The 23,134-nt window shown below is 39.4% G+C and overlaps 1 long non-coding RNA gene across 3 annotated transcripts in view; it reads left to right on the top strand.

The window, feature by feature from the left end:
• LOC132400693 (uncharacterized) overlaps positions 1-22,211 on the top strand; it is a 45,795-nt gene extending 23,584 nt beyond the window's left edge. For 2 of the 3 annotated variants that reach the window (XR_009514338.1, XR_009514339.1), the window contains 2 exons: positions 9,729-9,793; positions 21,781-22,211. This is a non-coding gene — a long non-coding RNA (uncharacterized LOC132400693). Of the gene's footprint in view, positions 1-5,795; positions 9,794-21,780 lie in introns of all 3 variants that reach the window. The other variant, XR_009514340.1, reaches the window with a different exon arrangement.
• Positions 22,212-23,134: the final 923 nt, after the last annotated feature.

The following is a 23,134-nucleotide window of genomic DNA, read 5'->3' as shown; positions in this document are numbered from 1 at the left end:
ATGTGAATAAATGTGAAGTTATCCACTTTGGAAGCAGGAACAAGAGGGCAGAGTATTGTCTGAACGGTGTCGAGTTAGGTAAGGGAGAAGTGCAAAGAGACCTAGGAGTCCTAGTTCACCAGTCAATGAAGGTGAATGAGCAAGTGCAACAGGCAGTAAAGAGGGCAAATGGAATGTTGGCCTTTGTTACAAGGGGAATTGAATACAAGAGCAAGGATGTCCTTTTGCATTTGTACAGGGCCCTGGTGAGACCACACCTGGAATATTGTGTCCAGTTTTGGTCTCCAGGTTTAAGGAAGGACATTCTGGCAATTGAGGAAGTGCAGCGTAGATTCACTAGGTTGATTCCTGGGATGGCAGGGCTGTCTTACGCAAAGAGATTGGAGAGATTGGGCTTGTACACGCAGGAATTGAGGAGATTGAGAGGGGATCTGATTGAAACGTTTAAGATAATTAAAGGATTTGATAGGATTGAGGCAGGAAATATGTTCCAGATGTTGGGAGAGTCCAGTACCAGAGGGCATGGATTGAGAATAAGAGGTCAGTTATTTAAAACAGAGTTGAGGAAGAGCTTCTTCTCCCAGAGAGTTGTGAAGGTGTGGAATGCACTGTCTCGGAAGATGGTGGAGGCCAATTCTCTGGATGCTTTCAAGAAGGAGCTGGATAGATATCTGATGGATAGGGGAATCAAGGGATATGGGGACAAGGCAGGGACTGGGTATTGATAGTGAATGATCAGCCATGATCTCAGAATGGCGGTGCAGACTCGAGGGGCTGAATGGTCTACTTCTGCACCTATTGTCTATTGTCTATTGTAAAAGACTTTTTAGTTTGTCGCCCCTTGTCTCCCCCCCCATTACTAACTCTTGAGTGTCGTCCGATGTCCACTCTCATTTCTCCTTTACTATACTATATATCTGAAAAATGTATTTGTTATCTTCTTTTATATTGTTTGACTAGCTTACCTTCATATTTCATCTTTTCTCTCCTCATGGCTTTTTAATTGCCTTCTAGTGGTTTTTAAAAGCTTCTCAATTCCCTAGATTCCAACTAGTTTTGCTTTTCTGTTGTCATTAACTTCTCTGGTCAGCTGCAGGTGTCTCAACCTCCCTTAGTATGCTTCTTCTTCTCTAGGATGAACCGATGTACATCTTCTGAATTATTCTCAGAAATTCCACCCAGTGCTTCTCTGCCATCATACCTGCTTGTGACGCCTTCTAATCAACTTTGGCCAGTTCCTCTCTCGTGCTTCTGTAGTTATATTTATTTAATTGTAATACCAACAGAACCATCCTTGGTTCTCCCTCTCAAACTGCAAGTTGAGTTCTATCATATTGTAATCACTGCCTCCTAATGGTTTTTCACTTTAAATTCCCTAATCAAACCTGTTACATTACACATCACCCAATGCAGAATTGTCTTTTTCTGCTATAATTTGCATTCCATGTCCTGGCTACTGTTCAGCGGGTCTGTATATAACTCCCACCAGCGTCTTTTTACCCTTGCAATTTCTCAACTCTATCCACATTGATTCTACTTCTTCTGATTCTATGTCACTTCTTTTGAAGGATTTGATTTCATTTTTTTTACCAACAGAGCCACCCAAACCCATCTGCCTATCTGCCTGACCTATCAGTGTAATGTGTATGCTTGAATGCTCAGCTCCCAGCTGTCATCTTCTTTCAACCATGACCCCCACAACATCGTACCTGCCAATTTCTGACTGTGCTACAAGATCATCCACCTTATTTCATATACTGCATGCATTTAAATAGAACACCCTCAGTCCTGTGCTCACCAGCCTTATTTTCAAATTTGGCTCCATGATGCCTGAAGTTAATTTTTTTTGTTTTAAAACATTTTGTTGTATTTATTATTTATTCTGAAGACTTCAGTGACCTCTCCTGGATTCTCCTTCCCTTTTACTTTATCTACACCTTTCCAAGCTTTTGAACCACCCCTACCTCCTCTTCCCCCCCCCCCCCAATTATTTAGTTTAAGGCACTATCCACAGCCGATAGTTATGTGATTCACCTGGACCCTGGTCTCAGTATGGTTCAGGTGGAGACTGTCCCATTGGAACAGCTCTCTCCTTCCCCAATACTACTGCCAATGTCCCACAAACTCAAACCCATTTCTCCCACACCAATTTTGAGCCACACATTTACCTCTCTGATCTTATTAACTCTCTGCCAATTTGCTTGTGGCTCAGGGAGCAGAGATTATGATCTTTTTGCCTCTACATTTAATTTAGACCCCAACTGTTCAAATTCCCTCTTTACACCCACTGCTTGGCTCATCCCAGTTACAAAAATCAATCTCTCTATCGCTGCTTGTTTATTTCCCTACTGCTTGATGAGGAAGAAAATCCTTCCTTATGTCTTTCAGCATTTAACACAATCATTCCTGGAGTTCTGATCGAAAAGTTTCAGAACCGGGTCCTCTGTATCTCCCTTTGCAAATGGATCCTTGACTTCTGAAATGGAAGACCACAGTCGGTGCGGATTGGAAATAACATCTCCACCTCACTGACAGTCACACTGGCACACCTCAGGGGTATGTGCTTAGCCCACTGCTCTACTCTCCCTACACCCATTATTGTGTGGCTGAGCACAGCTCCAATGCCATCTATAAATTTGCTGATAATACAACTACTTTTGGCAGAATTTCAGGAGCAAGATAAGCCAGCTAATTGAATGGTGTTGCAGCCACAACTTTGCACTCAGCGTCAGTAAGACCAGAAGAGTTGATTTTGGACTTCAGAAAGGGTAAGATGAGGAAACACACACCTGTCTTCATAGAGGGATCAGAAGCGGAGAGAGTGAGCAATTTCACATTCATGGTTGTCAATATCTCCAAGGAACTAACCTGATCCCAACGTATTGATGCAGGTACGGAGAAGATACGTCAGTGGCTATATTTCATTAGGAGTTTGAGGAGATTTGGTATGTCACCTTAAACACTCACAAGTTTCTAGAGATGTACCATGGGCAGCATTCTAATTGGTTGCATCACTGCCGGTAGGGTGGGGTGGGTTGGGGGCTACAGCACAGAGTTAAAGTAAACAAGCTGCAAAGAATTGTAAACCTAGTCAGCTGCATCATGGGTACTAGCCTCCAAGACATCTTCAAAGAGCAATACCTCAAAAAGGCAGCTTCCATCATTAAAATCCCCCATCACCCGGGACACTCTATTCTCATTGCTACCATCAGGAAGGAGGTAGAGAAACTTAAAGTCGCACACTCAATGATTCAGGAACAGCTTCTTCCTCTCTGCCACCTGATTTCTGACTGGACATTGAACCCATGAACACTACCTCACCACTTTTCTATTTCTAATTTTGCACTACTTATTTAATTTAACTATTTAATATATATACAGTATACTTTAATTCACAGCTTTTCTTTTCAATTATTATGTATATACATTGTACTGCTGCTGCAGAGTTAACAAATTTCACGACAGATCAGCTGTGCTGATTGAGTCTAAAGCGACAACCTCTTCAAAGCCATCTTCAACCTTAACTTTGTCATCTGGTGATTTCACTGCCAACCTTTTAATTGTTAATGTCTGTGATTTCCGTAAAATCCTTGAAGTTTCTGGGGTGAGATTCAGAGTGGAATATGTGATCATGGATACGTTTTTCCATGTGTTGCCAATCCTCATTGCATCTTTAGAACTTTGTCCTGGACAGTGCAATTGAAAGGTATTGCAGACATTGCAGCTTAGTTGATAATATTCTTGCTCTGAATCAGAGTTACAGTATGTGAGATTAGATCCCACTCTGGAGACTTGATGATAGCATTTAGCCTGATGCACAAATGCTGTTCAGAGTGCTACTGCCTTTTGGTTGAAGTATCAGACCAAATTCCATGTGCCCTCTCAGTGGTGGTACACGGTTCCCTGGAGTTATCAGAGTTAGAACAGGAATAGCTGTCCCAAGTGTCCTGACCATTTGCTAAAATGATATTTGGAGGAAAGATGAATATCACGAGAAAACTTTGTCAAGTGCAAGACTCACACTAAGTGAACCATAATCAGAATCCTGTTTAATATCAGTGGTATACAGTATGTCAGGAAACGTTGTTTTGCTACAGCGGTACGTTGCAATGTATAATAATAAAAATTTACAATTAGAAATATATAGTATATTAAAAATTGAATTTATTAAGTAGTGCAAAAAGAGAGAAATAATCTGAGGTAGTACATGGGTTCGATGTCCATTCAGAAGTCTGACGGCAGAGGGGAAGAAACTGTTTCTGAAATGTTGAGTGTGTGAGTCTTCAGGTTCCTGTACCTCCTCCTCAATAGCAGCAATGAGAAGAGAACATGTCTTGAGTGACGGGGGTCCTTAATGATGGATGCCGCCTTTTTAAGGCATCATCTTTTGAAGGTGCCCTTGATGCTGGGAGGCTGGAGCCCATGATGGAGTTGTCTGAGTTTACAACTTTCTGCACCTTTTTCCATTCCTGTGCAGTGGCCCCTCTGTACCAGTCAGTGATACAACCAGTTAGAATTCGCTCCATAGTACATCTGTAGAAATTTGTGTCTTTGGCCGAATACCAATTCTGCTCAAACTCCTAATATAGCCATTGTTGTGCCTTCTTTGTAATTACCTCAATATGTTGGGCCCAGGATAAATCCTTAGAGATGATGACATCCAGGAGCTGGACATTGCTCACATTTCCACTTCTAATCTCTCAATGAAGATTGGTGTGTGTTTCCTTGACTTCCACTTCTTGAAGTCTACAATCAATTCCTGGGACTTATTGACGTTGACTGTAAAGTTGTTGCTGTGATACCACTCAACCAGCTGATCTATCTTCTTCCTCTACACCTCTTCATCACATATGAAATTCTTCTAAGCATGCATCCTTGAAGTGAGCCAGTGTTGATTGTCAGTGAGAAGGAGATGTTATTTCTGATTCACACTGACTATGCTCTTCCAGTAAGGAATTTAAGAATTCAGATACTTGCTTAAACAGAAGCTTATTCTGGTCACCGGACACCTACGATGTTATTCTGTGATGGTCAGGCAGTGTGTATTTGCATTTCTTTAGGGAGTGATGACAAAGGTTCAATTGAATCTCTGTGTATTTGAGCTTCCTATTTGAGAGATCAGCAGTGGAAAAGATGAGCAGCTTCAAGTTCTTGGGTGTCAACATCTCTGAAGATCTAACCTTGTCCCAAAATATTCAATCATTTACAAAGAAGACACAATAGTGGCTATACTTTGTTAGGAGTTTGAGGAGAATTGGTATGTTGCCAAAGACTCCTGCAAATCTTTACAGATGTACCGTGAAGTGCTTTCTAATTGGTTTCATCACTGTCTGGTATGGAGGGCCAACAACACAGGATCAGAAAAAAACTGCAGAAAGTTGTAAACTCTGCCAGCTACATCATGGGCACTAGCCTCTCCAGCATTGAGGACAATTTCAAAAGGCAATGCCTCATAAAGGCGGCATCCATCATTAAGGAACCCCATCCTTAGAACACACTACCACCAATGAAGACACACACTCAATGGTTCAGGAACAGCTTCCTCCCCTCTGACAATGAACCCTTGTACACTACCACTATTTTTTAAAACTTTTCTTTGCTCTTTTTGCACTATTATTTAATTTAATTATATATTTAATAATTTATATGTTAATTTAATATATATTATTTAGTTTATATTGTTTATTATTCTGTATTGCTATAAAACAACAAATTTCATGACATATATCAGTGATATTAAACCTAGTTCTGATTCTGATTTATTTTGATAATCTTTTTATCTTTTCTCTCCAAAGCTTACAGCTTCCATATCATATCAGTCAATCAACCATGGCAGGCACATCATCTTCACGCATTCCAACACACTCAGCGCAACTGGCAAGCATAGCATTAAATCTGTTTCCCCACGGCCAGTGTCACAGGCTGCTGCTGTAGATACTTCCAAGCTCCACAGATGATGACTGCACTACCTCTTTCAGAACCAATTTTGTGAACACTGTTGATTACATTAAATATGTATGTTGGAAATTCATGAACTAAGTTGAAGGTACTGATGGTGATAAGCCTGCATTCCATAGACCAACCTTAAAAAGGCTATTACCTTATAATTATCATAGATACTTCATTTATTGACAATTCTAAATTTGTTGAAAAACATACTGGGATATTCTAAGGTTTCCTTGTTTATACATCATAGATTATTTAAATTAGGAAAATTAGAAATTGGCAAACTGAGAACAGGAAACGCTGGAAAAAAGTGGCAGGTTAGGCAGCATCCGAGGAAAGAGAAGCAGAATTAATGTTTCAGATCTTCATCAGAACTGGGAAAAGGAGAAAACCAAATTAGCTTCCAGTTGCAAAGAAAGTTGCAGAAGATTATGTTAAACAAGAGGAATTTCTCTGATAAGAGGAGAGTAAATGGTTTAAAGGGGTAGTTTGAAACACATTATCCTTCTCTATTTATGTAACGTGTTGTTAACATTATTATATTGGCATTAAAATTATAATACTGTGATATTCCAAGAATAATTATATTGCTCACAACCTCATTGTCAACAATGGATTACATGAATGAAACTCTTTCTGAATTCTTTTGGACTCTGATTAAAAATCAGACAGCAGTAAGGTGTATTGTGGTCATACTACTGCACACTATAAGGCACAGCAGTATCACATGGATCCATGTCTCTTTATTTCCAATACATATTATGATTCTGGCTTTATATATATGGAAAACAATATAAATATCAAAGAGGTATATAGGTAAAATAAAGTCAAATTAAGAAAGAACAACAGAGGATTAAAGAGCATAAGTCGTCAAAGCAGCAGGATATTTAGGAAGAGGTATTTCATCATAATCTTATGTACAAACGAGACAATGAAAGCTGTCAAGGTGATTTATGTGATTGCATTTGCAAGCTCCTTTGAGAGGCGATGCCCCTTAGTATCATTCGGTATAATGCAACCTAGCTAGTAATGAGGCTCCAGACCCAACAATAGCTTCTGGGGATTCAAGCTCAGACCACCAGGAGGGTTATAAAGCTCGCTACCAAACTACTGAGATGATACACAGACCAACCTGAGTCTGACAAGGAATGAGACAGAGATGTTCACTATCAGTTGCAAGCCATCAAGAAAGAAAGGTTTCACCACTGGTAAAAGAGAGTGGAAAATATATTATCTATTTATATGGCACGATATAAGCTTGTTAAAGGGCACTTCCTCTTCAAATATTCAGGCAGGTTTCTTTTACTTTCACACTTAGAACAGGAATTCTGTATACAGTGGATTCCAGTTAATTGGCCAGTTGGTTAATCAGTGTAACCATTTATTTGGGGTAACTATTAAAGAACAAAAAAATCAGTAAAATAGCTGGGATTCCCTTCATTTATTTGGGACACCAAGCCACTTAATTGGGACAGGAGACCTTTGCCAAACAGTTTCTAACTAGTGCACTTGAGTGGCTGTTAGACACTACATGGTACTTAAGTCATGTTATTACATCGTATAATTTTTTTTAATCGTGTCACTTGTGTGTGTTTGTGTTCAAAAAGCTGTGATTTTTGTCACATAAGTGGTGGGAGATAAACAGAAAGACAATTTGGACTGTTTTGCTCACCGTGATTTCAAGCACTTAGGCTTGGAGATGCCAGAAACACCTGGAGTGAAAATGAAATGATTTTATGACTTCATCAAGTTAGGTTAGGAATGACAAAGAAGTTGAAAGTATCAACAAATATCATGAATGTTCAAATGAGAATGAAGATTTGGAGGGTCTCATCTGAAGAATGTGTATGAAAGCAGTCCGTTATCTGCACTAGATGTCTGCTCTGATTTTGTTCATTTACAGTAAATCAGAAGGGCATGGCAGATAAGTTCCTCCATCGATAATTATTAGGAAATAATATACAGTTTTATAGTACTGTAGATAGTGTTTTAATTTGTTCTGTATTTCATTTAAATGCATAAACAATTTATGAGTTAAAAAGTTGTTTGTCTCTTAAATTTTTAACTATTTCCATGAAACTTTGACTAATTGGGGTAGCCAGTTGGGCCAAAGTGTACTGGTCCGAATGTGTTCCAATTAACTGGAATCCACTGTATTTTACTTGTGTAATGTAAACCAAGGTTAGTGTGGCCAATATTGACAGCTATTAGAATACAGAAATTCTGACATGCATACAATGTCAGATTAACCAGAATACATCTATATTGATGTGCTTTTGATGTTCACCAACTATGGATTAAGGTTATCAAGAATTGTTTTTGCTGATGCCCATCGTTCTCCATGGAAAGTCGCAGAAATGCTTTCCTGACCATTGCGTCTCACGGTAGATCTCCACCAGAGCTGACTTCACATGCTAGAACAGGAGTGTCCCTAGCTCGTTCGGGTATGAGGCCCACCAGCTGCACTCACCTGGTTTAGCCCACCTGTCGATGTGGCCGTTGTCGCATGCAAATAGCTACTTGGAGTCTCAGTGAGAGCTGAGTTTCTGGTGAGGACGAAAGGTGAGTGAGCTGCCCCATAGTGGAAATGACAAGTCCCTTCACCAGAGGTGTTATTCCTATACACCCCATTTCCAACTTTATATAAATTCCTAGAGAAAACATGGCACTTAATTAAAAATGGTAATAAATTAGGTAATAAGGCAATAAGGTAATAAGGCAGAATGAAATGCTCCATGATTGGCAGAATGGGACAAGTGGCTGTCCTCGGGGATCTGCACAGAGCTTTAGCACTTTCCTATACATATTAATAATGCATAGGAAAAGGAATAGTAAGTTGTCTATCAGACTTTGCAGATTGATCGGAAGGCAGAGAAAAATGTGCCAGTACAGACATGGAAGTTACAAAGGGTTGAGGAGAAATTTGAAATATAGGTAAAACTAAGTCAGTCAGTGTTCAAAATCAGGAAATATGTGGCCTATTTTAGATACAAGAAAGTACTATCATTTTCCTAATGGAAATGAGGTTAAATGAAAGCAAGGAGATGTGTGGGTCCATCTAAAGAAATCACATAGTGGTGGTGAACCGATACTAATAAAGTCAAAAGGGCCAATGCGCTGTTGGCAATCTCAAAAATCATGAAATTAATCCTTTATACATACAGATCCTTATTTAAAAAACATCAGGAGCATTGCACTGCATTTTAAATAGAATATCATAAACCCTTGGTCTTGTTTCTCAGGCTTGTACAACATGCAATAATTTTAGCAATGTGATACAAAGGCTTAAAAGGTTAAGTTAGCAATTTTCAAAATATGTTTTCCAGTCTCTTAAACTCAAAAGTTTGAGAATGGTCTAACTGAACTCATTCAGAGAAACTATTGGCTCAAATGGGAAAGCCAGAAATAAAAGTGGAATGGCTTTTAAAGTTTAGGCAGGCCTGTTAGGATTGGAATCAGAAAGCTCTTTCAACCACTAAAGGTAGGAGAAATGTGAAAACTTCTATTCCAAAAAGTTCAGGACCCCGGGCCAAAAGATAATTTCACACCTGAGACTATCAGAATTTTATTAGCACTTGGGGTTTTATGATATGGACCGGAAGCAGAGTATAGGTTTGAAAGAGCTGAACTTGGAACAACAGTGAACTCTCATTTACCATGCAGCCAGAATTCTAATTACACTGGCAAATATGATTAAGAACAATAAGCAATTTCATAAATTTTATTTCAGATTTTATCAAAATGTGGAAAGAATTTTTTGTTTATGTATGTTTATGCATTAGAGCAGTGCAGTTGCAGACTGAAGAGCAGCAACATCCTCTTTGAAGTATCGGCACTTCACATGATGGTGAGCAGTTATTCATTTGATTTAGTTTTGCTGTGTTTTACATTAATATTGTTTAATCATAAAATATAGACTTGCAGGTTAAACGTTATTTTATGTAAGAAGATGACCAACTGTTCAGTTAATGTTAAGAATTACAGAATTCTTCTGTATGATGTACAGGATTTTTGAACAATAATCATGAAATTTGCTTATTTATGCAACAGCCATCCCCATACATACCAGATAGCTGAGAACATACAATAAATGTACTCAAATGACTTGTTTTATTTTGTAAAGGGATTACAAAGTCATGGAGATTCCTCCATTGTGGTTACCATGATGATTATTGCATTATGAACTTAAGCATTGTTTGTTTCATTCTTACATTTGTTAGAAAGCAATATTTTAAATATTGTTTTGTGAAAACAACTGTGTCCTGCCAAAGAACATCTGAATGTTAACTGGAACAATATAATTCTTAACAGCATTTAACACAAATAAACAGAAAATGTAAACTAAAAGACAAATCATGAAAATTATGCTCTAAGATAAAAGCAGAAATGCACGCATCTAAATACGTAATTCTGATAAAATTTTGAAAAAAAAACTGGAATTGATATTCCATACAGATTTGCTAACCCTCCCTTACAAATGCTGGTAGAAAAAAATGATTGCAAGGAACAGAATCACAATGGGAGGTAAAGCAAAATCATTTATAAATGGTAAATCCTGTCATAAAATGGGGTTCAGTGCACAAGGTTGCAGGTGTGATTTATGAGGCACTAAACTGGTCATAAATCAAGCCATGTGTTCCAAAAACAGTATTGTTTAAACATGATATATCAGCTTACATGAATAAAGCAACATGAAGAATGGTAAATTCCACAATCTACCTCAACTACATATTTTTGGATTTCAGCAAAGCATTTGACCTAGTGCTGGATGTATTTTTGTGCTCTGTTACCATTTAAGATACCATTTGTATTAAAACTTTATTTTTGAGCATAATAATTTACCGTTTCTTGGATTGTGTGTTTAGAACAAGAAATTGCTTCTTTAAATGTATTGAATTTTTATTAAACAATGTAACTGACAATCTGATATATTTCATGTAAAATTTGATTTTGTATGTTCATCATGCTTTCTATGAATGCTTGCTCACATGTAAGTCTGGATAAAATGATTCTGTCATATTGCGAGATGTGCAATAAACTAATTTTCAAACATTGGTTGTACTAAAATCCACACATTTGCAACCATTCATTTCAGTGGGACCAAATGTGCAGAAGGTGAGTACAACTGAGAGACTGCAATTCTTTTGCACATTTCGTACTGAGGGATTTAATTTCAAGGAGATCTTATTGTGCAGCAATCTATTATTTAATCAATCAGAAAAGGTGATACCTGACAACCAGCAATCCAAAGCACTCATTACTAACATCAGATACTGGAAAAGTTATTTGGTCCCATGTGCCTGTCCATCTTCACCTGGGAGTTCATTTTCTCATCCAGTCCCCACAGTTCTCAGTTCCCATGAAGTCCAAAAAGGATTTGATCTCAAATTTGAATATGAACGGAATCCACTACAATTTTGGTTTGAAATTTACAAAGATGAACAACCAGTAGATTAAAGGTATTTTTCGTCATCTCGGTCATAAATGGCCAAACTTCGTCCACAAATTGTCCCCTGGTTCTAGATTTGTATAAGCTAAGTGAAATAAATAGAAGTAAAGGATTTAGTATGTGCAATAGTTTGGGTTGACATTTTGCTGGAAAATGACAGCTGCCAAAATTATGAAGTTGTTCTGTAAAGTTATTCATTAAAGGAAATAATTTTCCTTGCGCCCTGTAGAAAACTACTGACTGTACAGGTATTTAAGATTTATATTTAAAGCTGGTCAAGATTTTTATAGATAGATTGAATTATTATGGCTACAAATTCCGCCATAGCTAATATTCTCAGTTTAAATATGACAGAGATGAATCTGCTTCAAGCCCATTGGAAAGCAGAGCAGACTATAGATTCACTAACAAGGATTATTCATCTCATGTTCTCGATATTTATTGCTTATTTATTTATTATATTTTTTGTATTTGCACAGTTTGTTGTCATTTACAAGTTGTTTGTTTGTCCTGCTAGGTGTGATCTTTCATCAATTCTATTGGGGTTCTTGGACTTTAGGACTTGTGGACTTCTTGGACTTGTGGTTCTTTAGGAAGACAACTCTCAGGGTTGTACAGTAAATGGTGACATATATGTACTTTGATAATTAATTAACTTTGAACTTAAAGAAACTCCTGACCCCAAGGGACCTTGCCATGAGATCCAACTGACTTAAGCAGAGTCTAGGGAAAGCTCATTGTTTTTCCTGTGCAGGACTCACCGGACTACTGCCCTGGTATCCAGTGTTTCTCAGAATCAGAATCAGGGTTATTATCACCGGCATGTGACGTAAAATTTGTTAACTTAGCAGCAGCAGTAAAAGGCAATACATAATACATAAAAAAACACAAAATAAAATAATAATAATAAATAAATATTCAAATCAATTACCGTATACGTATAAGGAATAGATTAAAAATCGTGCAAAAACAGAAAAACTATATATTAAAAAAGTGAGGTAGTGTTTGTGGATCCAATATCCATTTAAGAATCAGATGGCAGAGGGGAAGAAGCTGTTCCTTAATCACTGAATGTGTGAGTATGGATTTCAGCAAGGCAGTTGATAAGGTACCCCATGCAAGGCTTATTGAGAAAGTAAGGAGGCATGGGATTCAAGGGGACATTGCTTTGTGGATCCAGAGCTGGCTTGACCACAGAAAGCAAAGAGTGGTTGTAGACGGGTCATATTCTTCGTTGAGGTCGGTGACCAATGGTATGCCTCAGGGATCTGTTCTGGGACCCCTACTCATTGTGATTTTTATAAATGACCTGGATGAAGAAGTGGAGGGATGGGTTAGTAAATTTCCTGATGACACAAAGGTTGGGAGTGTTGTGGATAGTGTGGAAGGCTGTCAGAGGTTACAGCGAGACATTGATAGGTTGCAAAACTTGGCTGAGAAGTAGCAGATGGAGATCAACCCGGATATAAGTGTGAGGTGGTTCATCTTGTTAGGTCAAATACGATGCCAGAATATAGTACTAATGGTAAGACTCTTGGCAGTGACCTGATATAGGTGTATAAGACGACGAGACGCATTGATTGTGTGGATAGCCAGAGGCTTTTTCCCAGGGCTGAAATGGCTAGCATGAGAGGGCACGTTTTAAGGTGCTTGGAAGCAGGTACAGAGGAGATGACAGGGTTAAGTTTTTTTATACAGAGAGCCGTCAGTGCGTGGAATGGGCTGCCGGTGACGGTGGTGGAGGCAGATACCATAGGGTCTTTTAAGAGACTCCTGGATAGGTACATGAAGCTTAGGAAAATAAAAGGCTATGGGTAACCCTAGGTAATTTCTAAGGTAAGGACATGTTCGGCACAGCATTGTGGGCCGAAGGGCCTGTATTGTGCTGTAAGTTTTCTATGTTTTTCTATGCTTCTGTACCTTCTACCTGATGGTAACAGTGAGAAAAAGACATGCCCTGGATGCTGGATGTCCTTAATAATGGACGCTGCCTTTCTGACACACCGCTCCTTGAAGATGTCCTGGATACTTTGTAGGCTAGTACCCACAATTGAGCCTACTAAATTTACAACCCTCTGCAGCTTCTTTCAGTCCTGTGCAGTAGCTCTCCCCCAAACCAGACAGTGATGCAGCCTGTCCATATACTCTCCACAGTGCATCTATAGAAGCTTTTGAGTATAGTTGTAGACATGCCAAATCTCTTCAAACTCCTGATGAAGTATAGTCGCTGTTTTGCCTTCTTTATAACTGCATCAACATCTTGGGACCAGATTAAATCCTCAGAGATCTTGATACCCAGGAACTTGAAGCTGCTCACTCTCTCCACTTCTGATCCCTCTGTGAGGATTGGTATGTGTTCCTTGGTCTTACCCTTCCTGAAGTCTACAATCGGCTCTTTCGTCTTTCTAATGTTGAGTGCCAGGTTCCTGTCCATTTGGCAAAAATTACAATAGTGGAATAGCTCTGGAATTTCAGCTCTCCAGCAAAAACACTGAACAGCAATTGTGCTATGTACACCAAATATGAGAGATAATTTTCTTCTTTGAGCTGGCAAAGTCAGGAATGTTTGTCAAGTTTAGGAATGTGCTTGCTGGGGTTGTGGTAGCAAGATGTGAATTGTACATAATTTCTACGTACAACATGATACCGGCCTCTTGTGGTGATATCATGCTCTCCAGTGTGGAGGGGGTGAAGGGAAGGGGGTTTCAAAAACTAATTAAAAGATTGGAGCAGTCATTTTAAATATAAGTATGCTTACACCAAATTAAAGCTTGTATAGTTTAGAAAGGTTTTAGAATTACAAGTGCTTGAATTACAACTCTCCTTCTAAGAGAGTTGCTTAGGACAGATGATGATTTGATTTGTGAGTTCTGAAGCGACTGATGAGGTTAATGTGGGAACCTCAGATTGGGCTGTGGTTGGCTTGTGCAGTGGGCAGCTTGGTAGGTTGTAAGGTGGTCTGCTCCTTCCACAGCTAATCCAGGGCTTCTGATGTATGGACTTGAGGTTCTCAGCATCCAGGTCTCCTTCTCCACCCTGAATGGGCACGGGACAGATCCAGTGGAGATACTGCACATCATCAAGGAAACTTTGAGCATATCTATAAATCGGTTACTCTAATTGACTGGTCATTCCCTCAGTATCGGATGTCTGTTTTGGAAGATGACATGGCCTATCCTACAAAAGTCAAGTAAAGAGAGGACTGCTCTGTTTGATACTCTCAGGTACCAGCACTGCAGGAGAGGAGTTCAGTTTTTGTCACCTATCTACAGGACAGATGTAAATAAGTTTAAAAGGGTGCTGAGAAAATTTACAAGAATATTGTAGGGACGAGGGCCTGGGTTATAGAGAAAGATTGAATGGGTTAGGATTTAATTCCCTAGAGCATAGCAGATTGAGTGGAGATTCGACAGAGGTATACAAAATTATGAGGGGTATAGATACGCTGAATGCAAGTAGATTCTTCCAATCACAAGCAAGAGAAAACCTGCTGATACTGGAAATCCAAATAACACACACAAAATGCTGGAGGAACTCATCAGGCTAGGCAGCATCTGTGGAAAAAAGTACAGTCGATGTTTTGGGCTGAGAACCTTCGGCAGGGTCTTGCCAAATGGTCTCGGCCCAAAATGTCGACTGTACTTTTTTCCATGAACGCTGCTTGGCCTGATGAGTTCCTCCAGCATTTTGTGCGTGTTGCTAAGCCTTTTCTAGGTTCCGTGAGACTACAACTAGAAGTCATAGGTTAAGGTGAAAGGTGAAAAGTTTAAGGGGAACATCTTCACTCAGAGTGTTGAGAGTGTGGATTGAGCTGCCAGTGCAAATGTTGGATGTGCAGTATTTCAACTTTCGAGAGAAATTTGGATAAGTAAATGGATGGGAGGGTATGGAGGACTATGGTCCGTGTGCAGGTTGATGGTACTAGGCACATTAATGGTTCACCACAGACTAGATGGGCTGGATATTCTGTTCCTGTTTTGTAGTGTTCTATGACTATAAGTGTAAGTTGTGCCTGTAGGAGACTGTGGTCAGAGTGAATGCAAATGTCATCACCCCAGAGAACAGAGACAGGAGAGGCAATGTTTTCAGAAATGACAGTTTGACTATCCAGTTTGGCACAGTGAATATGCAATGCCTGCATAGCTTATGCAATGTTTAATCTTTCATTCAGCATTCAATATTCAGATTTGCCTGGCAATCACTTCAAGTCGAGAAAACATTCTGTGTATCTCAATAATCTGTACAGCACAAGACGAAGTCATTCTGAGCAATGCCCCATGTCAGCCCCATGGCAGAGTTATCACTGCCCCTGCAGTTTACTTATTTACTTTATTTAGAGAAACAATGAGGAGTAGCCTCTTCAAACAACGCCGTCGCAGCAATCCCACAGCCCTGACTGACCCTAGCCTAAACACTGGACAATTTTCAATGACCAGGGAACCTGCCCAGTTCCTCTTTGGAACTGTGGAAAATCCATGCATTCCACAGGGAGGATGTACAGAGACTCGTTACAGAACAGCACCGGAATTGAACTCCGAACTCCAGAACTCCCCGAGCTGTAATAGCGTTGCGCTAACTGCTACACTACCACACACTCTGCAAATATCTCTGATTCAAGTACATATTCATTGCAAAGTCTCCATTCAATCTACTTTTTCTCCCAGTTTTGACAGGGAATTCTAGATTACAATTACCTGCATATAAAATGCTCTCCTTATTTACACCAAGACATTTTGTCAATTAGTTTTGAGTTGCTGCCCTCTGATTTAGAACATAGAACATCAAACAATTCAGCACAGGAACATGCTCTTTGGACCAAGATGCCTGTTCCAAACACGATGCCAAATCAAAATGTCTTTTTGACTTGCACATGATCAATATTCTTCCGAATCCCTGCATGTTCATGTATGTATCGAAAAGCCTCTGAAACAACACCTCTGTATCTGCAGCCACTGCTACCCATGGCGCAGAATAGAATTATATAACATTACAAATAGTGAAGATTATTCCGTTGTTGCCAAGGTCTTACAATATGTAAAGGGGATATTACTGAGTAAAGTCAATATTTTAAAAATGTAAAAATGATTTAAAATTTTGTAAGAAGTTCTCAGTGCAAATGCTGCAATTTTTCAGCTCAGTGCTCCTGGTGAAGGGGTCTCAGTGTTCCGCATGCAAGGTAGACAATTATAAGACAAATCCAATACAAAACAGCCCTTACACTTCATGTCAAGAGTCATTGCATCATAGAGAAGTACAGGCCCTTCGGCCCTCCTGGTCCAGAATCAGAATCAGGTTTTTTATCACCAGCATTTGTCGTGAAATTTGTTAACTTAGCAGCAGCAGTTCAATGCATTACATAATATAGAAGAAGAAAAATAATAAATAAGTAAATCAATTCCGGTATGTGTATAATGAATAGATTAAAAATCGTGCTAAAACAGAAATAATATATATTTAAAAAGCGAGGTAGTGTTCGTGGATTCAATGTCCATTTAGGTATTGGATGGCAGAGGGGAAGAAGCTGTTCCTGATTCGCTGAGTGTGTGTCTTCAGGCTTCTGTATTTCCTACCTGATGGTAACAGTGAGAAAAGGGCATGCCCTGGGTGCTGGGATCCTTAATAATGGACGCTGCCTTTCTGAGACACCAATTCTTGAAATGCCCTGGGTACTTTGTAGGCTAGAACCCAAGATAGAGCCGACTAAATTTATGACCCTCTGCAGCTTTTTTCAGTCCCGTGCAGTAGCCCTCCCCCATACCAGACAGTGATTCAGCCTGTCAGAATGCTCTCCATGGTACATCCATAGAAGTTTTTGAGTGCTTTTTGTGACATACCAAATCTCTTCAAACTCCTAATGAATTATAGATGCTGTCTTGCCTTCTTTGTAGCTGCATCAATATGTTGGGACAAGGTTAGGTCCTCAGAGATCCTGATACACAGGAGCTTGAAACTGCTCACTCTCTTCACTTCTGATCCCTCTATGAGGATTGGTATGTGTTCCTTCATCTTACCCTTCCTGAAGTCCACAATCAGCTCTTTCATCTTACTGACGTTGAGTGCCAGGTTGTTGCTGCAATACCACTCCACTAGTTGGCATATCTCACTCCTGTACGCCCTCTCGTCACCACCTGAGATTCTACCAACAATGGTTGTATCATCAGTAAATATATAGATGGTATTTGAGCTATGCCTAGTCATGGGTATAGAGACAGTAGAGCAGTGAGCCAAGCACATACCCTTGAGGTGCACCAGTGTTGATTGTAGGTGAGCAGGAGATATTATCACCAATCTGCACAGATTGTGGTCTTCCCATTAGGAAGTTAAGGATTCAATTGCAGAGGGAGGTACAGAGGCCCAGCTTCTGTAACTTCTCAATCAGGATTGCGGGAATGATGGTGTTAAATGCTGAGCTATAGTCGATGAACAGAATCTTGATGTGGGTGTTTGTTTTGTCCAGGTGGTCTAAGGCTGTGTGAAGAGTCATGGAGATTGTGTCTGCCATTGACCTATTGTGGCAATAGATAAATTGCAATGGGTCCAGGTCCTTGCTGAAGCAGGAGTTCAATCTAGTCATGAGCAACCTCTCAAAGCATTTCATCACTGTAGATGTGAGTGCTGCTGGGTGATAGTCATTCAGGCAGCCCACATTATTCTTTTTAGGCACTGGTATAATTGTTCCCTTTTTGAAGCAAATAGAAACTTCCACCTGTATCAGTGAAAGGTTGAAGACGTCCTAGAATACTCCTGCCAGTCGGTTAGAACAAGTTTTCAGAGCCTTTCCAGGTACTCCAATGGGACCTTCTGCCTAGTGAAGGTTTACCCTCTTTAAAGACAGCCTAACATCAGCTTCTGAGACAGAGATCACAGGGTCACTGGGTGCAGCAGGGATATTCACAGCTGTAGTTATTTTCTCCCTTTCAAAGTGGGCATAGAAGGCATTGAGTTCATCTGGTAGTGAAGCATCGCTGCCATTCATGCTATTAAGTTTTGCTTTGTAGGACATAATGTCTTGCAAACCCCGCCAGAGTTGTCGTACATCTGATGTCACCTCCAATCTTGATCAAAATGATTTCTTCGCCCTTGAAATTGTCCTCTGCAAATCATACCGGTTTTTCTATTACAGGCCTGGGTCACCAGACTTGAATGTCACTGATCTAGCCTTCAGCAGACAACATATCTCCTGGTTCATGCCGAAACCATTTAAACTGCCTACTTATATCGACATGTACCAGGGCCATAGCTCTCCGTAACCCATGCACCTGTCCAAATTTCTCTTAAACTTTGAAAACGAGCACGCATTGACCACTTCTGCTGGCAGCTCATTCCACATCTCACGATCCTCTGAGTGAAGAAGTTTCCCTCATGTTCCCCTTAAACCCCTCACTTTTCACCCTTAACCCATGACCTCTGGTTGTAGTCCCTCCCATCCTCAGCTGAAAAAGTCTGCTTGAATATACCCGATCTATACCCCTCATAATTTCGTGTACCTCAATCAAATCTTCTCTTAATATTCTACATTTTAAAGAATACAGTTCCAACCTAATCAGTCGTTTTTTTTTTAAACTCAGGTCCTTGCAGACCTGGCAACATGCTGAATGAGCAAGTGCAGCAGGCAGTGAAGAAGGCTAATGGAATGTTGGCCTTTATTACAAAGGGAATTGAGTACAAGAGCAAGGAAATTCTTTTGCATTTGGACAGGGTCCTGGTGAGACCACACCTGGAGTATTGTGTATAGCTTTGGTCTCCAGGGTTAAGGAAGGACATCCTGGCTGTAGAGGAAATGTAGCATAGATTCACAAGGTTAATTCCTGGGATGTCTGGACTGTCTTACGCAGAGAGGTTAGAGAGACTAGGCTTGTACACACTGGAATTAAGGAGATTGAGAGGGGATCTGATTGCAACATATAAGATTATTAAGGGATTGTACAAGATAGAGGCAGGAAATATGTTTCAGATGCTGGGAGAGTCCAGTACCAGAGGGCATGGTTTGAGAATAAGGGGTAGGTCATTTAGGACAGAGTTAAGGAAAAACTTCTTCTCCCAGAGAGTTGTGGGGGTCTGGAATGCACTGCCTCGGAAGGTAGTGGAGGTTAATTCTCTGGATGCTTTCAAGAAGGAGCTAGCTAGGTATCTTATGGATAGAGGAATCAAGGGATATGGAGACAAGGCAGGAACTGGGTATTGATAGTAGATGATCAGCTATGATCTCAGAATGGCGGTGCAAGCTCGAAGGGCCGAATGGTCTACTTCTGCACCTATTGTCTATTGTCTTTTATCCTAGTAAATTTTGTCTGTACTCTTTCAACCTTGTTTGCATCTTTCCTGTAGGGAGGTGACCAAAACTGCACACAATACTCCAAATTAGGCCTCACCAACATCTTATACAACTTTAACATAACATGCCTTCTCCTGTACTCAATATATTGTTTTATGAAGGCTAATATGCCAAAAACTTCCTTTATGATCCTATCAATCTGTGACGCCATCTTCAATGAAAGTGCTAAGACTGATCTGATTGCAGCTGCTCTGTCATTAACTCATCAAGTTGACAAGAAATCACTTGTAACCTGTGACGAAATGAATTGGGAATCAGTAACTTCCCCATTCAGGTATTTGAATTCTTAATTTGCACATCAATCAAGCTGCAAAACAGATTTTAAAAATAAATGTACATTTTTCCATAGATGCTGCCTAGCCTGCTGAGTTCCTCCAGCATTTTGTGTGGGTTGTTCGGATTTCCAGCGTCTGCAGATTTTCTGTTTTTTGTTGAAAGTAACTGTGTTGCCATGTGTCAAATTGTTGGCTCGAGACCACTAGTGTAAATTGGCTAAAGGAAGAAGCACGTTCTAGGATACAATGGACTTGATTCCAGATTGAGTGTTAGCCTATTTGAAATTAATTGGTTTTTATTCTGTGAAATTCAACACAATTTTATCAGGGAGGCAAGCCACATGAGACCATGCCCTGCTGTAGGTGTAGAGCAAACTTTCATCAGAAAAGCAAATAGTTGATTAACAGAACAATGTGATTCATAGCACTTTCAAAAACCTACATAATAAAAGAAGGATGCTACAAATTAAGGTGGGTATCTTTGCTCTCATTTTTCTTTTAGAAGTTGTAATCAATTAGTGGAGTACGGTCTTCCCTTCAGTGCTGATATCTCATTGGGCTAGAGAAAATCTACACAGGGTATTGGCCAAAATTGACCACTTTGGTGGATTGGACATATATCAATTGGATTGGCTGGTGAAGTTGGCTTTGTGTCTACTGTAACCTGTGATGTGATTTGGGGCAGGTGGTTTTGAAGGGGGAGTTCTGTTTGTAAGGTCATATGCAGTCATCACTATTTCTATCATGATCATCTGGATCAGCCATCAAAGAGAAAGAAATTTATTTAGTATTAGATGGGAGCTAAAGGAAAAATATTTCATTGTATGGCTGCCTGAAGGGAGTCAGGAAGCATTCTTCCTTTTTAAAAGGTACCAGGAACGGCATTTTTGGTCCATAATCCACGTGGACAGGTGTGAGAATGGGACTAACCTACATGAATGCAAGATCCAAGTTGTCTCTTTTTATGGTGTAATTTCCATGATTCTGTAATTCCAGAGCAGTCAAATGGCTCAAACTATTTAATACCAGCAACTTGCTTTTGCTGGGAGTTCACTAGTAGCAGATATTTAAACATTTCTTTCATATATACAAGTACGTTTGAAACCAACCAACATCTTGCTAACAAGAAGTTAAAACCACAGAGATATAAACAAACCAAAACATTAAAGCAAGAGCTTGACTGGTGGAAGGTGCCAGTAATCTGAACAGATTACCCTGGAGACCCTGCATGGTGTTAAGCAACAGTTTGGGGGCTTTCAAAAATTACAGCAGGTAGTATTTGTTGTGTCTTTAATATTTCAATGCTATTTGAGAAATCTTGAGCATATATTGGCTAATTAAAATTTTTGTTTGTATAAATAATTATTACAGATTATATACAAATGTTTATATATTGTTACATACCATGTGGGTATCTTGTTACTGTCTCATGACCATGATGTACTTGCATATCTGGTGAGTGTGATGTAATGGTCTTGTGATGGTGGAGTGGTGTATGTTCCTGCCAGTATGAGGTCACATGATGTAATTTTCCCGCCAGTGAGTCATGTGATTGCCTGTTCCAACAGGTATAAAACAGGGAAAGCCTGTTGGGATGCAAGAGTTTTGTTGGGATGTCATTTAAGTCATCCATTACTTCATTATGCTGTGTATTTGGTCTCATGACACAGTTTTGTTTTAAAGTGGAGTTTTAATTCTTACTGTAAGGTACATTGTCATTGTGCTGGCAGTTTTAAAAATCACTGCTTGATGTTATGTTTGATTTAATTTTAAAGTCTAAACATTGGACAGTGAAGATTTATCGAGGTACGGAAACCCGAAGGATCGAGTAAAGTTGGTGTCGTTGGCAGTAAAACAGGATTGACCTTATTGGATCTTCGTTCTGGAGATAGTAACCTGCATCCGAGATAGCCCCTGCTGTAAGAGCAGAAAGGGTTCGGTGCAGTGTTATTCGTCAAGGAAAAAGTTAGTTCCTTCAAGCCGTTTTTATTTCCTTCATCGTGAATCCTTCTGGTGAGGCATATTTCGTCCGGGATCAGCAGTAACGTCACTTCTTCTAGGAATTTGTTACTTCAGGAAAGTCTCTCCTAATTGACTGTATAAATCATTTGGACTTCCGCATTTATCGCTTTAAGAACTGTTCAAGTTGCCAATTAGCAGTTAATTTCCGGTTAAGTTAGTCATTTGTTTATTTTTAATTTTTATTGAGCAGAGTTTAAATAAATGTTTATTTGTTTATAAAAAACTGTATTCTATATTCATTGTTGCGGTATCGTAACAGTACAAATACGTGAATTGTATGCAACATCATGCTATCACATGATAAGTGCGGGCCTTGCTTAAAGTATGTAATCTCAAAGATAGACCTGCATTCCTGGACTCCAGTATCTTCTTTCAAATTAGTTTAATGTTTTGAAGTTACAAAACATAACAGTATTGAATTTTTCATGTTGTTGCTTAGAACTCTGCAGAGTCACCTTCAGCATTTACCTCCATGCCCCTCTCCACCTCACCTGTACTGTAGTCTCCAAAACTGAAATGAATCTTTCTTGAATTTCTCAATACCTTGAGCTCTGGGTAATCTCTTCCTGCCCCAGTCTTAGGATGGTGGCCGTTGATGATCAAGCATGGCTCAACATACAGGTTTTACCACCATCCACTGTAAAACCTTTTATCTGTATCAGTTTCATTTCTATATTTTTCTGCCTGATATCTATAATAAGGATGCAGCCCATGGCTAAGCTTCAAATTAGTCAATAATACATGGGTGGAAAAAGTGGCCTATGATTACAAATTGCCACAAGATGTTGGCTGATTTGCCTATTCCATCATTAATCTTGCAGCAAAATAGCATTGTACCATTGACCTCAATATAAACTTTATAATTATCACAGTTTTCAATCAATTGTCTGTTAAAAACTACTATAGGAGGTTAAGACCAGTAATTAATAGCGCAAGAGATCGTTTAATAATGTAAGAAGATTTAATAACAAACAATCAACATTTCTCGTGCAGAAATGTAACAGTTAACAGCCTAAAATTTCATTCTATGGGATAGAAAATTATTGTTGGAGAGTTTTAAACATACAAAGTTTTCTTACTTCTAATTGGACACTTTTTCTTTCACTT

This window comes from Hypanus sabinus, chromosome 10 (genome assembly GCF_030144855.1).
Source record: "Hypanus sabinus isolate sHypSab1 chromosome 10, sHypSab1.hap1, whole genome shotgun sequence".
Taxonomy (NCBI): domain Eukaryota; kingdom Metazoa; phylum Chordata; class Chondrichthyes; order Myliobatiformes; family Dasyatidae; genus Hypanus; species Hypanus sabinus.
Note: the sequence above shows the minus strand (reverse complement) of the source record. Positions and strands in the feature narration are given on the sequence as shown.